General features: G+C 38.9%; 1 long non-coding RNA gene across 1 annotated transcript in view; it reads right to left on the bottom strand.

Annotated features, from left to right (window-relative positions):
* LOC118916519 (uncharacterized) overlaps positions 1–5053 on the bottom strand; it is a 34608-nt gene extending 29555 nt beyond the window's left edge. Inside the window, exon 1 of the long non-coding RNA XR_005026416.2 lies at positions 4878–5053. This is a non-coding gene — a long non-coding RNA (uncharacterized LOC118916519). The remainder of the gene's footprint in view (positions 1–4877) is intronic.
* Between the last annotated feature and the right edge of the window lie 8081 nt (positions 5054–13134).

Raw genomic sequence — 13134 nt, 5'->3', positions numbered from 1 at the left:
CCCTTCTCCTTCAACACTCAGGTTCAGTCTCCTCTCTCAGTCCCATTCCCCTAATAGTCTTCCCATTAGCTGCCTCACCATATTATAAATTGCTCTCAAGTTTAGTCACGTCACACAGAAAATTATATAAAGAAAGGACAAAGTGGGGCCATTAACAAGATCAAGGCTACATTAGGATGTAAGTTTTAGGATTTTCCCTAGTTGAGAAAATTTGAAGAATTTGTTATTTTATGATATTTGTGAATCCATCTATTCTAATACCTCCATTACTAGGTGTTGAGTGGAAGATATGTGACCAATATTAGCCAGATGCTGAAGAGAGTAGAAAAGTAGTAAAAGCGTGATTTCTGACCCTCAGGGTACATTTCAGCTGTAGCTGAAGAAAATAAATGAAAACAAATCAAGAAATTAGAGAAATCAAGGAATCCAGAGAAGACTACATGAGGAAAGTAAGACTGAACTGGGGAATAAGGGTGAATAGCACTAGAAGTGCCAAGGAAAGAAGAGAGAGATCCTACCCAGGAAAGTGAGGAATCAAAGACAGAGGACAGGAACATAGGGATTGTCAGGTGGAAAATAACAGCAGGTACATGAACTGAGCACCCACGGTGTATTGTGCACAATCTACACATCTTACAGATGTTATCGAATATTAGATGCCACTAAAAGCTTTATCAAGGAAACGTTACCATTATTTTACAGATAATAAGTTGATGTTTAAAATGTCCATATCACAGACCTTGTATGTGGGAAGTTAGAATTTGAAACCAGTTGAGCAAGACACCAAAACTTGTGCTCTTAACTACTACCCCAGAATGCATGTTGTGAGGACCATTTTATGGAAGGCCTGGCAAGAAGGCGAATATGGGTTATAGCAATCAGAAAATGGGAGCCAACCATTACTGGTTCTTGAGGAAGGAAGTACAATGCTAAAATCATTTTTTAGAGTGATTTCTAAGGATCTTGATGTGGGAGAACAAACAGAATTTGGTTATGACTAACTCAGTTGGACTAAATAAAAGATTGTGAGCTATATCCAAAGTCTGATGTGTTCTGGTCTTGAGCCAAGTGTGTGGCTGTAAGAAAAGAGAACAATGGGTGAATCTAAAAACAAGTTTAAAGAAATAAAAGAAATACATGTTAACATTGGCTAGACAGATGAAGGAGAAAGAAGAGTCTAAGAAAATCTCAGAGAGACATGGCAAAAAAAGAATAGTTAACATTGACAAGTAGACAGTTGACAGGGAAAACAGCCTATGAGGAGAAAGGGACTTCAGGTTTTAATGTGTTCAGTTTGGGGCAATGGCAGGGCATGCAAGGATAGGTTTATTGTCAGAATTAAGAAACCCTTGGATAAGAGACCATACTAAGATGCCTGAGAAGAAATAAAACATGTGAATCACCAGGTTGTCAGTAAAATAACTATTATTATTTTGGAAAGATCCTGAAGCTTCTTATAGGAAAGATACAGCATAAGTACAGAACAAATAATGAGAAAATTTCCCCCAGCTGCCACTTTGCCTAAATTTATCTTAGTTTCATGCTTTCCTCTCATATGCACTAAATGCTAAGCATGCATGTCTAATACTACCTCCATTTCTTAATTTCTGTTCATGTTTGTTTGTTTAGATGTGTCTGTGCCTTTAATCCTGCCCTACTTTTGTGCTATCTCAAATAATAAGGACAATAATGACTGGAATCTCTTTATTTTGGCCTATACAGCACTGATTGGTGTGATATACCTCTATGCCATGTTATTTCATGGTAAACATAAGATTAAACTCAATTATACTGAAGATTAAATTCTTTAAAGTCAGCCTTTCTGATGAAACCCACCTCACAACTCTGCTTGCATGACCTTTGTTACATTACTTTGAGTAAAGCTTGAGCTACTATTAAATAAACAAACAGAAAAACTAACAATGCCAGGGACTCAACAACATGCAATTTTGTTTCTCACTCATATCATAGTTCCTTTTGAAAAGGAACAGTTAAGGTCTTGTGGGGTAGCTCTGACATCATGAACTCACAGTTTCCATGTTAGAGACTAAGGTGGCTGTGCCACTCATTGGAAAGGGGAAAAGAGAATGAAAGGCAGTCAGCTTCCTTTTTTTAAGAATTGACACAGATTGTGCACACATCACTTCTGCACTTCATATTATTGCTGTGGACTTAGTTATATGAGTCAGGGCTAACTCAAGAGAGGCTGGGAAACATGACTTCTAGACAGGGACCTTGTACCAACTGAAATGGGAGGAAAACAGGGAAATCATGGCTTTATTATTACAAAGAAAAAAAGGAAATTATTAAAAAGAAATTTGTGGAAGCAATGAGCAGACTCTACCACATCTGGGTTCACTCCTTATGATGCTGTTTTTTTCACTGAATGACTTTTCTCTCTGGTGTCACACTAATTTTTAAAGCAGCTAATTCATTTTGTAGTATTATTTTCCATGTGATATATTACCATTTAAAAGAATGAAGGGAGAGCTAATTGGCTGAAATTAGGAAGTGAGTGGCCAGAGTGAGCATCTGAGCCTCCTCTTTCCTCCCCACCTCACTTTGTGGGGGCCCCTTGATTCTGAGAAATAAAATTTGGAATTTGTTTTCACAGTGTTTATTATTAAAACAGAACATATTATGCTCCCTAACAGTCAAACAAAACCAGTAAAAATCACTTTCTCCTATTTGAATAAGGAAATTGTCCTCTTCGAATTCTGATTTACTCCCATCTTGTCAGCTAAGTGAGCAAGTGAGCACAGGGCCCAGCCGGTCCTGGGAAGGCTGCTGATCTTGCAGAACACCCCACCAGGTGTGAACTAGGAGGCATGTTGGTGCAAAGAGTGAAAGGGGAGGTTATATCTATGGCTCTTCCCCACAAATCTAATCTTGACACATGGAATAATGTTATGTCTCATTAGTTAATTAACTGTTTTGATTGGAATTGCATGTAGGGGTAGAAATGAGCTCAAATTATGACTAATACTCTAGGAAATACTTTATATCTTCATTTCAAGAGTGGAAAAGAGAAAAAATAAAATAAAACTAAAACAAAACCCAATGGAAAAGTAAACAGAACTTAAAAAACAATCTTGGAGGTTTTATCCTAGCCACTGATTTCATGTGTTCTTTTATTGAAATCTAAGAGCACATGGCAAGCATCTTGTCCATGTATGACTGTGTATGGTTATTTCAAGTCCTCTGAGCCAAACCAGGGTGTGAAATTCATTAGGGCTTTCTACTTTTATCAACTAGTTTTTATATATTTCACTTTAGGTATGGAAGGAAACAGAATGAATCATTTGATTATAGACAGTTTTCAAACATTTAATTGCTTTTTTCCTTTAAGAACAGTGCCAATATTTCTAATTTTTCACCCATTTCCTGATAAAAGTTCCCAGTGAGAGAATTTCTTGAAATGTCCATATTTGGGTTAAAAATCATTTATGTTTCAGATTTCTGAATGTGGAAGTCTTTTTCAGCTACTTCTCAATAACACTCCTAGGATGAGTTCAAAATGGATCATACCAAAGTTTGTGAAGTAGTTCTTTGCAGGATAATCTCATTGCTTGTATTAACAAAGTATGCATGCTTTATAACAGTGTCACTTTGTCATGGCCTCTGTTTATTCATTTATAGGTCACTAACAGTGTATAAAATTCAAATAGGAAAATCAAAAAATTGATGGACTCTGTAGTTGCAAGAAAAAAGCTTCCCTGTACATTATGAAAGGTCTCTTTCTATACTAACATCTTTATTATCTCTTAGTGATTACTACTGAGAATCACAACTTACTAATATCTAGGAGCCATATTATGATCACACACTCATTAGAGTATCTACCATTTAAGCTTTGTTTCAGTTTCAATTATTTTAATTTGTACAGGACCTCATGCCATAACTTATCCAAGATTAAGGTTTCAAATATTGCTTTATATGATTTCTATCAAACAATATTTAGATGAAAAAAATACTATTTTCCAAGTCCTAGTTCCTGGAGAGTCATGATTAAAATCACTTGTATTCAGGAGTGAGAATCCATAGAAACAATTATATGAGAATTCTTATAAGAATTCAATTCTTATAAGAATGTAACATGTTTTTCCAACAATTCATATTCTAGCTGTCTGATCAAACTAGCAATTGAACTACCTAAGTACTACAGAGATAAAATCAGATTAAAGTCAAATTATAGCACATGTTCAAGTACTTCCCCAAATAAAAAGTTTTTAAAGATGCCAGGTGCTTCAACTCATAAGATAAACAGCATTTACCAAGTCATAGCTCACAGAGACAGGGCCTGCTCTGATGTGTCCTATGGGTTCTGCAGTCAGCTTCCCTCAGCTTGTGTCTTTCTTGCATTCTTCACTCCTTCAAGTGTGTGCATGCACACACACTTATAATAAGGGTCAGTTCTGAAGTTTACCCCTGCATGAAATCACAGCCTGTCATTAGAGTAGAGTACTCTGAACTATTAGAGGACATGAGCAATGTTTCTCTTGTTCACCTCAATCCCCAGTGAATGAATAAAACAATGCCAAGGTTTTCATCCCCATACTCTATAAAAACTACTCTCGTCAGGGTCCCCAGCAGCCTCCATGTTGGTAAACTCAGCTGTCCAGTCTTGGTCCCTGTCTTTACGACGCATCGGCTAATTTGACAAGGCTGGTCACTTTTCTCTGTCCTTCAACAAGTTCACTCAATCTCACAGCTTTAAATGACTTCACTAACTTACAAATTTATATCTGTAATCTAGACCTCATTCCAGTTTCCATCATATCCAGTCATTCATCGACATCCTCACTTGGATAGTTAATAGGGCATCTCAAACTCACATAACAAAAATAGAACTCCTGCTTTCCCCTGTGTTCACCTACCTGCTTCTGCCCCAAACACACTACACTTATAGTCATTCCCAGTCAGTTGGTGGGTTGTCTATCTTCTAGATGCTCAGTTATCCACTGTCTTTACTGCCAGCATGACTGAAGCTACAACCAGAAGCAGAAAATAAATGGTTTCTCCCTTCTTCCTACTTTCATTCTCCCACTGTGCTTTCCATTGGCAGATCTTACATGGAAACCAGCAAGCAAGGGAGTCTAAATATAGTGGTTTGCAGGCTTCCGGACTCATAGTACAAAGGGGAGCTTAGAAGACTGAGTGTGAACATCTGTGGACATTATCTGCCACTGCCTCCTAACTGGCCTCCCTGCTGACACACTCACCCCCAGCTTCCTCTGAACACTGCACCCACAGACTTTCTTTTTTAATGCAAATCAGAACACATCACCCCTCTGCTAAAGTAGAATAGAATGGAATGGATGGAATGGAATGGAATAGAATAGGATAGGATAGAATAGGATGGTTAACTTGCTCACCATTTCACTGTGTAAAAGACAAAGTGCTCACTGATACAAACGCAGTGCAATCTGACCTCTGCGACCTCTCTGACTTTATCCTCTCATCATTGGCTCTGTGGCAGCTCCATTGCCTCCCTTGCTGTTCTTGGAACCCCTTCTGTGCTTGGCACTGGTTGTTCTGAAAACCTAAAAAACCCCTTCCCCAGGTGACCACCTGCCTAACTCGCTCACCATTAATCTTTGCTTGGTTGTTACTTTCCTAATGAGTTTAATTTTAAATTGCAAGCCTCCTACCCTCGGCAGCTCTAGCACCCATTACTCCCATCCCCTTGGTGGCAGTGGTGTTTGAACTTAGTGCTCATCACTTTCTACCCCCCTCCACAATAATTTACATGTTCAGTTTTCATAGTTTTTTAAATTATGTCTCCTTGCATAAAAAGTTAAAACACACAAAAGCAAGAATCTTTGCTTTTCAATGACATTTCAGGGGCCAAAATAATGTTTCACGGTTATGAAAAACACTGTCCTACCTGTTTACTCTAATGGCTGTCAGGGGAGAGCTGTTAATAACCAGGCCGTTGGTTTGTGGGAATGATAAACATGGTGACTGTAGTTAACTCTTTCATGTATTTTCTAATAAATAGCTTTTCAGGAGAAAAAAATTGAAAATGGGCATTACAGTAAAATGGTAGAATAGCTGCAAAGGACAAAACCAAGTATTTCAGTAAAATCTCTCTCATCTGGAGTAATCCAATCAAACTGGCTTAAGTGAAAAGTTGATTTATTGATTATATAAGTGAAAAATCCAGGAATAGGTGCAGAAATGGCATGACTGATGGCGTAACTGGATCCAGATACTCTAGTTGTGATGTCAGGAATCAGGCCCTCTTCCCACATGACTTTCTTCTGTGTTACTTTACTCTCAGAGTCTCCTCGGCTGCTTCTGGATCCGGCTACCAGCAGCAACAGTTTGCCTCCTGCCCCTGAGGACCACAGTAGAGAAAGTGGCTCTTTCCCAGAGCTTCCAACACAACACCCTTCCTGACTCACACTGGCCAAAATGAGTGTCGGCCCTCCTCAAGACAATGAGTCAGTCTTCAGTCATCCCGTTTGGGTCACATCCCATTCCTCAGACCTAGGACTGGGGTAACCCCACTCAAACCAGTGGAGAGTAAAGGATAAGTGGTTTGACAATGAAAAACCAAGGGATTTAACCAAAGGAGGACGAAGGGGCCCCGGGCTGGCATTTCAACTGTGTACTATATTATGAAATGCCCAGAGATCTGAGGAAAAGTTGACAGTGTACCTAGAGTAAACTAATAGGAAATGAGGCAGGACAATTAGGTGGAAGTCTTATTGTAAAAAGCTTCTTTTTTTTTTTAATGAGAAAAGCACTGGATGAGGTCTCAGGAGACCTGATATAGTCCTTTCTGGAACTCTGAACTTGTCAAGTAACTTAATATCTACATAAATGTGTCCTCAACTTTAAAATGATAAATTACACTGAAATAGTCTGCATGTTTCCCACCAACTCTGTTAGCTGTAATTCCAATGGGGCAACTAAGTGTAGCAGCTAGCTAATGCCTAGCTACCGCAGACATGTGTATAATCATCTGAAGGAGGGAAGAGGGAAACGCTTGTTCTCTTCTCCCTTGCCACCAGCTAAGGACACTGTTACACGCCCACACCTAGTACAGCAGGACATTCTGATAGATGTTAAAATTAATTCCAGGCAGGGAGAACTGGGTTCTTACCAGTGCCTCCCAAACTTAGCTGCGCTTCAACATTACCTGGAGAGCTCATAAAAAATACAGACCTGGGTCCACTCCTATGACATTGAACTGGGCTCATGAATTTGTTTTTTTTTAATTCCCTTTGCTTTTACTTCCTCCTACACCTCAGTCTTGGATGTGGCACTTTTCTTTTGGTTAATATTATTAAATACTAATCAAAAATCATATATATCTACCTGCCAAGAGAGATCTCTGCTTGGGAATATGTATCCACCAAACAGTCTGCATTGCTTGACACTAATATATAGGAGGAAAAAGGAAACACTATGTTCACTAACATATCTGTGTATTTTAGGCAGAGAAGTTGTGTTTCATTTGGTAAGAATTATAGTTTACATAAAAATAAAAGATCCATCCTCTTTATTCTGCCTGTTTCAGAGAACTAGTCATAACTTTGTAATTTTCATATAACATCTAACCACAATAGTTAATATTTAACCACAATGAACACAGCCTTCACATATCTTCAGTCACTGATTTTTTTAATAAAGCTCCAGAATTTTTAAAAATGTGATGTTGGTTATTCAATATCAATCATATCTAGTATACTGCTCCCATTGTGATAAATTTTTTTAATAGATCACTACATTATATTTGATCAAGTTCTTAAGTTTATGAGTCAAAAAACAGTTTTAACCTTATTTTTTCTCAAAATATGTTCTCAGATTAATTTAGATAACATTTTCATATTTAAAATCCATCCATTTATATGTGATAAAATAAAATAGAAAAAACCTACTTAATTTAAATATGAACCTAGTTAATAACATCTCAGACATGTTTACCTTAAATAGTTTTGCCATTCTTACTTCCTTCTTGTCTGTGAGAACATATGCTCTGGGTTTGTCAGGAAATAGTTAACTTTAGCATGATGTATGTTCCTGGGACTCTAGAAGGGGGTTCTGAGAAAGCTGAAATGAGATGTAAATACATGATATCCTTCCCACAAACATAATAAAAATAAACAATGAACACACACACACATACACACACACTCACACTACATTTAAGAACAACATGTGAAGAATCCTGAGAAGAGTTTCAGCAAGTGATTATTTCAGGCACAGTGGGCAAAATCTCCAAATATCAATTCTGGCTTTGCTATAAGAAAAAAACTTGAAGAAATGTATTCCTCCTTTGCACTAGGGAATAAGGGTGATGTTTCATTCTTTAGTGGGGTACTCATCTTGCCAGGACAATTTTGAAATAGAAAGAATTAATATTTCAGGTGACTCAATTGTTCAATCATTAATCCATTGAATATTTATTTAGACTTTACTATGTCTAGACAGAACACTTGGTATTGGGGATATTTTCAGTATCTTCCATATAAATCAAGACTGACACTGCAATAGTTTTTGGTAGATTTCCTGAGACCAGGAAGTTGCCACAAACCTCCAAATCTGAGGAGGGCTCATAGGTACATCAAGTCCCTTCCTGTCCAAACTCACCAGGACCCACAAAAGATGTGCACCTCTTTCCCGCATTCGTAGAGCACCACCTCTGTGCCTGGTACTGCCCTCACCCTAATGCTGGGAATAGAGAGGTGAATCAGACTTAGACCCTACCTCCAGGAGCTTCCATGCTAGTGAGGTAGATGGGTGACTAAAAGATCTGAAGTGTGTGACAGAAGCTATAATAATTGCAAAGACAGGATGTTAAGGCACTAAGAAAGAGAGTTAACTCCATCTCCCATGGCAGCAGGGTCACTGAAAGGGACATGAAGAGGAGGTAAGAAAGATTTTGAGTTATGCATAGCAGAAGAAAATGCTGGTGTAAGTACAAAAGCAAGTGTGGCCAGCTTATGGGGAACAGCTCTGGATAGTTTGAGAAATAGCGAAACAAGGAGGGAGATGGAGGAATGTGAAAAGAGGAGAAGAGCAGGGTAAGAAATGAGGCTGGACCAGATAAGGAGGGGTCTTATTTTCTTTGGAAAGGCTTTTTCAATGTTACTTGAAACCTAGACTGCCTTTTAGAACCATCCCTGCAGTGTTAGTTGGGAGTGAATTGAGGAAATCTGAAGTTAAGGAAAGGTAAGACTATCTGTATCTTGGAGACATGATAACGGCCTACGACAGGGGGAGGACTGCCAGCAGGAATAGGAAGGGAATGACTTTGAGATCTGAGGTGACCAATTTGAGGTGGAGGATGCATGAGAGGGAGAAATTGTGGATGACTGGCAGGTTTCCAATTGGAATAACTATGTGGATGGGGCACCTTCACTAAATATAACACAAAGAAGTAAAGACATGGGGGATGAGAAGGAGAAAGAAAGATGCTGAGTTCAGATTTTTTCATGTTAAGTTTGAGGTGCCTGTGAAACCTTCAGTGGAGGTTTCCATTGGGCAGGGTATGTGAGTCTAGACTGGGAAGACAGCAGGGGGCTGGAGATTTGAGAACCTTCCACACTGGTGGCATTTGAAGATATGAGAGAGGATAAGATAAATCTGTAAAGTTGTCCTTTGAGAAAAGAGGTAGCCTGAGAGCAGAACTCTGAGGAAAGCCAGTATTTAAGGGAGCAGAGAAAAACCACATACACAGGAGAAAAGGTTGAGATAGTGTGTGGCAGAAGAAAGGACTGAACAGTGTTCCTTAAAAATAGTAATAAGGAGTTCATTAATGACTTCAGGAAGGGAATTAAGAGGTGCATATGGGCAACAGACAAATCAGAGTCTAGTGAATAGGGATAAAAGACAGATAAGATGAGGAGATCGATTCAAGATGGCGGCATGAGAGGTAAGAGAGAACTCATCTCAAAACCACATATACTATGAAAATATAGTTAATACAACTCTAAAACAGCAACAGGAAAAAAGGCTGCACCAGACTGCATACACCTGGAGAGAACGGAACAGACCTCACAAAACAGGATAATGAACCAAAGCCTAGATCCAGCGGGACCCAAGCCCTTCACCACCTTAGATCACCTGCGGGAGGAAGAGAAAAGGAGAGGGGAGGGAGTGGTGGAAGCGTAGAACTGATGAGCAGCCAGCCCTGGAGATCTTCTTTGGAGCACAAACCTATATTGTGTGCTGCTCTGGAGGTTCATGGGGTTGGGGAGCTGGGAAAGGTAGAGTGCATGAGAGAATGTGATTCCAGCTATTTGTGGAGGATGGGGATCCACAACTGGCCACTCTGGGACAAAGGAAAGGTGGGCGTTTTGAGAGGATTCCTAGCAGGAAGAGGAGTGCTGAAGGGGTGGGGTTTGCACGCAGCTTTGCTGCATGGGAGAAGGGAGAGCTGGGCAGTGTTGTCTGGGTGCACTCTGCCAAGCAGGTTGGGAACTTTGAGGAACTTTAGGTACTTCATCCCACTGGCTGGCTACTCAGCTCCAAGGCCCCCAACTGTGACACCCAGCCTACTGTACCTTCCTTCTGGTCTGCCAGCACCAGCTTGCAAACCAGCAGTCACTGAACTGTCAACAGGCCAGTCAGAGGGAGGCCCCACTGACAACAGCTAGAGACACAAAGCTCAGAGGCTTACACCTGTGTGCTCAGCTCACCGGCTCTGACACTGGAGTCAGGCACTGCAGCTGGGAATCAGGTAACAGCTCTTTCTGGCCCCCAGGCACCAGGGCTACTCCCCTGTGACAACCCAACCTCACTTTAGGGGCTGAGCAGCTCCAGAGAATAGAGCTTCTGGGCATTAGAGGGAACAGCATAGACATATGAAACATCAAAGAACCTGGTTCAGAACAAAATCTCACAAAACCCAGAAAAAGGCCAATTGAAAATGAACACACAAATCTTACTGAGAGAGAGTTCAAAATAAAAACCATAAACATTCTCATGGAGGTACAGAAAAATATTCAAGAACTCAGGAATAAATTTATGATGGAGATTCAATCATTAAGAAATTCCATATCTAAAATGAAACATACAATGGAGGGATTTAAAAACAGATTAGATGTAGTAGAAGAGATGGCAAATGGAATAGAAACTAGAGAAGAGGAATACAAAGAAGCTGAGGCACAGAGGGAAAAGGGATCACTAAGAATGAAAGAATATTGAGAGAACTGTGTGACCAATCTAAATGGAACAATATTCACATTATAGGGTTACCAGAAGAAGAGAGAGAAAAAGGGATAGAAAGTGTCTTTGAGGAGGTAATTGCTGAAAACTTCCCCAATCTGATAAAGGAGGTAGTCTATCAGGCCATGGAGGTCCACAGATCTCCCAACACAAGGGAACCAAGGAAGACAACACCAAGACATATAGTAATTAAAATGGCAAAGATTAAGGATAAGGACAGACTATTAATAGCAGCCAGAGAGAGAAATAAGATCACATACAAAGAAAAACCCATCAGTCTGTCATTAGACTTCCCAGCAGAAATCTTACAGATCAGAAGGCAGTGGCATGATGTATTTAATGCAATGAAGCAGAAGGACCTTGAACCAAGATTATTTTATCCTTCAAGATTATCATTTAAATTTGAAGGAGGGATTAAACAATTTTCAGATAAGCAAAAGCTGAGATAATTTACCTCCTACAAAAGACCTCTACAGTACATTTTGGAGGGACTGCTATAGATGGAAGTATTCCTATGGCTAATAGCTAGCTGTCACCAGGGTAAATGAAACCACAGCAAAGTAGAACAATTAATTATTAAGCAGATGCAAAATCAAATCAACTAATCCCAAAGTCAATCAAGAGATAGACAAAGAGTACAGATATGATACCTAATATATAAAGAATCAATGAGGAAGAAAAAGGAGGTAAAAAAAGAACCTTTAAGTTATGTTTGTAATAGCATACTAAGTGAGAGAAATTAGACTGTTAGATACTAAGGGAATTGCCCTTGAACCTTTGGTAACCAGGAATCCAAAGCCTGCAGTGGCAATAAGTACATACCTATCGATAATCACCCCAAATGTAAATGATCTGAATGCACCAAACAAAAGACATAGAGTCACTGAATAGATAAAAAAAAAGCAAGACCCATCTATATGCTGCCTACAAGAGATTCACTCTAAACCCAAAGATATACACAGACTAAAAGTGAAGGGATGGAAAGATATTTCATGCAAATAATAGGGAGAAAAAGCAGGCATTGTAATACTTGTATCAGACAAAATAGACTTCAAACAAAGAAAGTAACTAGAGACAAAGAGGGGCATTACATAATAATAAAAGGGTCAGTCCAACAGGAGGAAATAACTATTATAAATATCTATGCACCCAACACAGGATCACCCACATATGTGAAACAAATGCTAACAGAATGAAAGGGGGAAATAGAATGCAATGCATTCATTTTTGGAGACTTCCACCCACCACTCACTCCAAAGGACAGATCAACCAGAAAGAAAATAATTAAGAGACAGAGGCATTGAACAACATATTAGAAGAGAAAGACCTAATGGACATATACAGAACACTCCATCCAAAGCAACAGGATAAAATTCTTCTCAAGTGCACATGGAACATTTTCAAGAATAGATCATATACTAGGCCCAAAAAGAGCCTCAGTAATTTCAAAAAGATTGAAAATGTACCAACCTGCTTCTCAGATGACAAACATATGAAACTATAAATAAATTACATAAAGAAAATGAAAAAACCCACAAACACATGGAGGCTTAATAACATGCTTTTAATAATCAATGGATCAATGACCAAATAAAAACAGATCAAGCAATATATGTAGAAAAATGACAACAATATTCAACACTGCAAAATCTGTGGGATGCAGCGAAGGCCATGCTAAGAGAGAAGTATATTGCAATACAGGCCTACCTCAGAAAGAAGAACAATGAGCAGTATAAACTCACAATTAATGAAACTAGAAAATGAAGAGCAAAGGAGGCCCAAAGTAGAAGGATGAACATAATAAAGATTAGAACAGAAATAAATAAAATCGAGTAATATAAAACAATAGAAAGAATCAACAAAAGCAGGAGTGGGTTCTTTAATAAACTAAACAAAATATACAAAGCCCTAGCTAGACTTATCAAGAAAAAAAGAGAGTCTGCCCACATAAAC

Source organism: Manis pentadactyla, chromosome 12, assembly GCF_030020395.1.
Source record: "Manis pentadactyla isolate mManPen7 chromosome 12, mManPen7.hap1, whole genome shotgun sequence".
Taxonomy (NCBI): domain Eukaryota; kingdom Metazoa; phylum Chordata; class Mammalia; order Pholidota; family Manidae; genus Manis; species Manis pentadactyla.
Note: the sequence above shows the minus strand (reverse complement) of the source record. Positions and strands in the feature narration are given on the sequence as shown.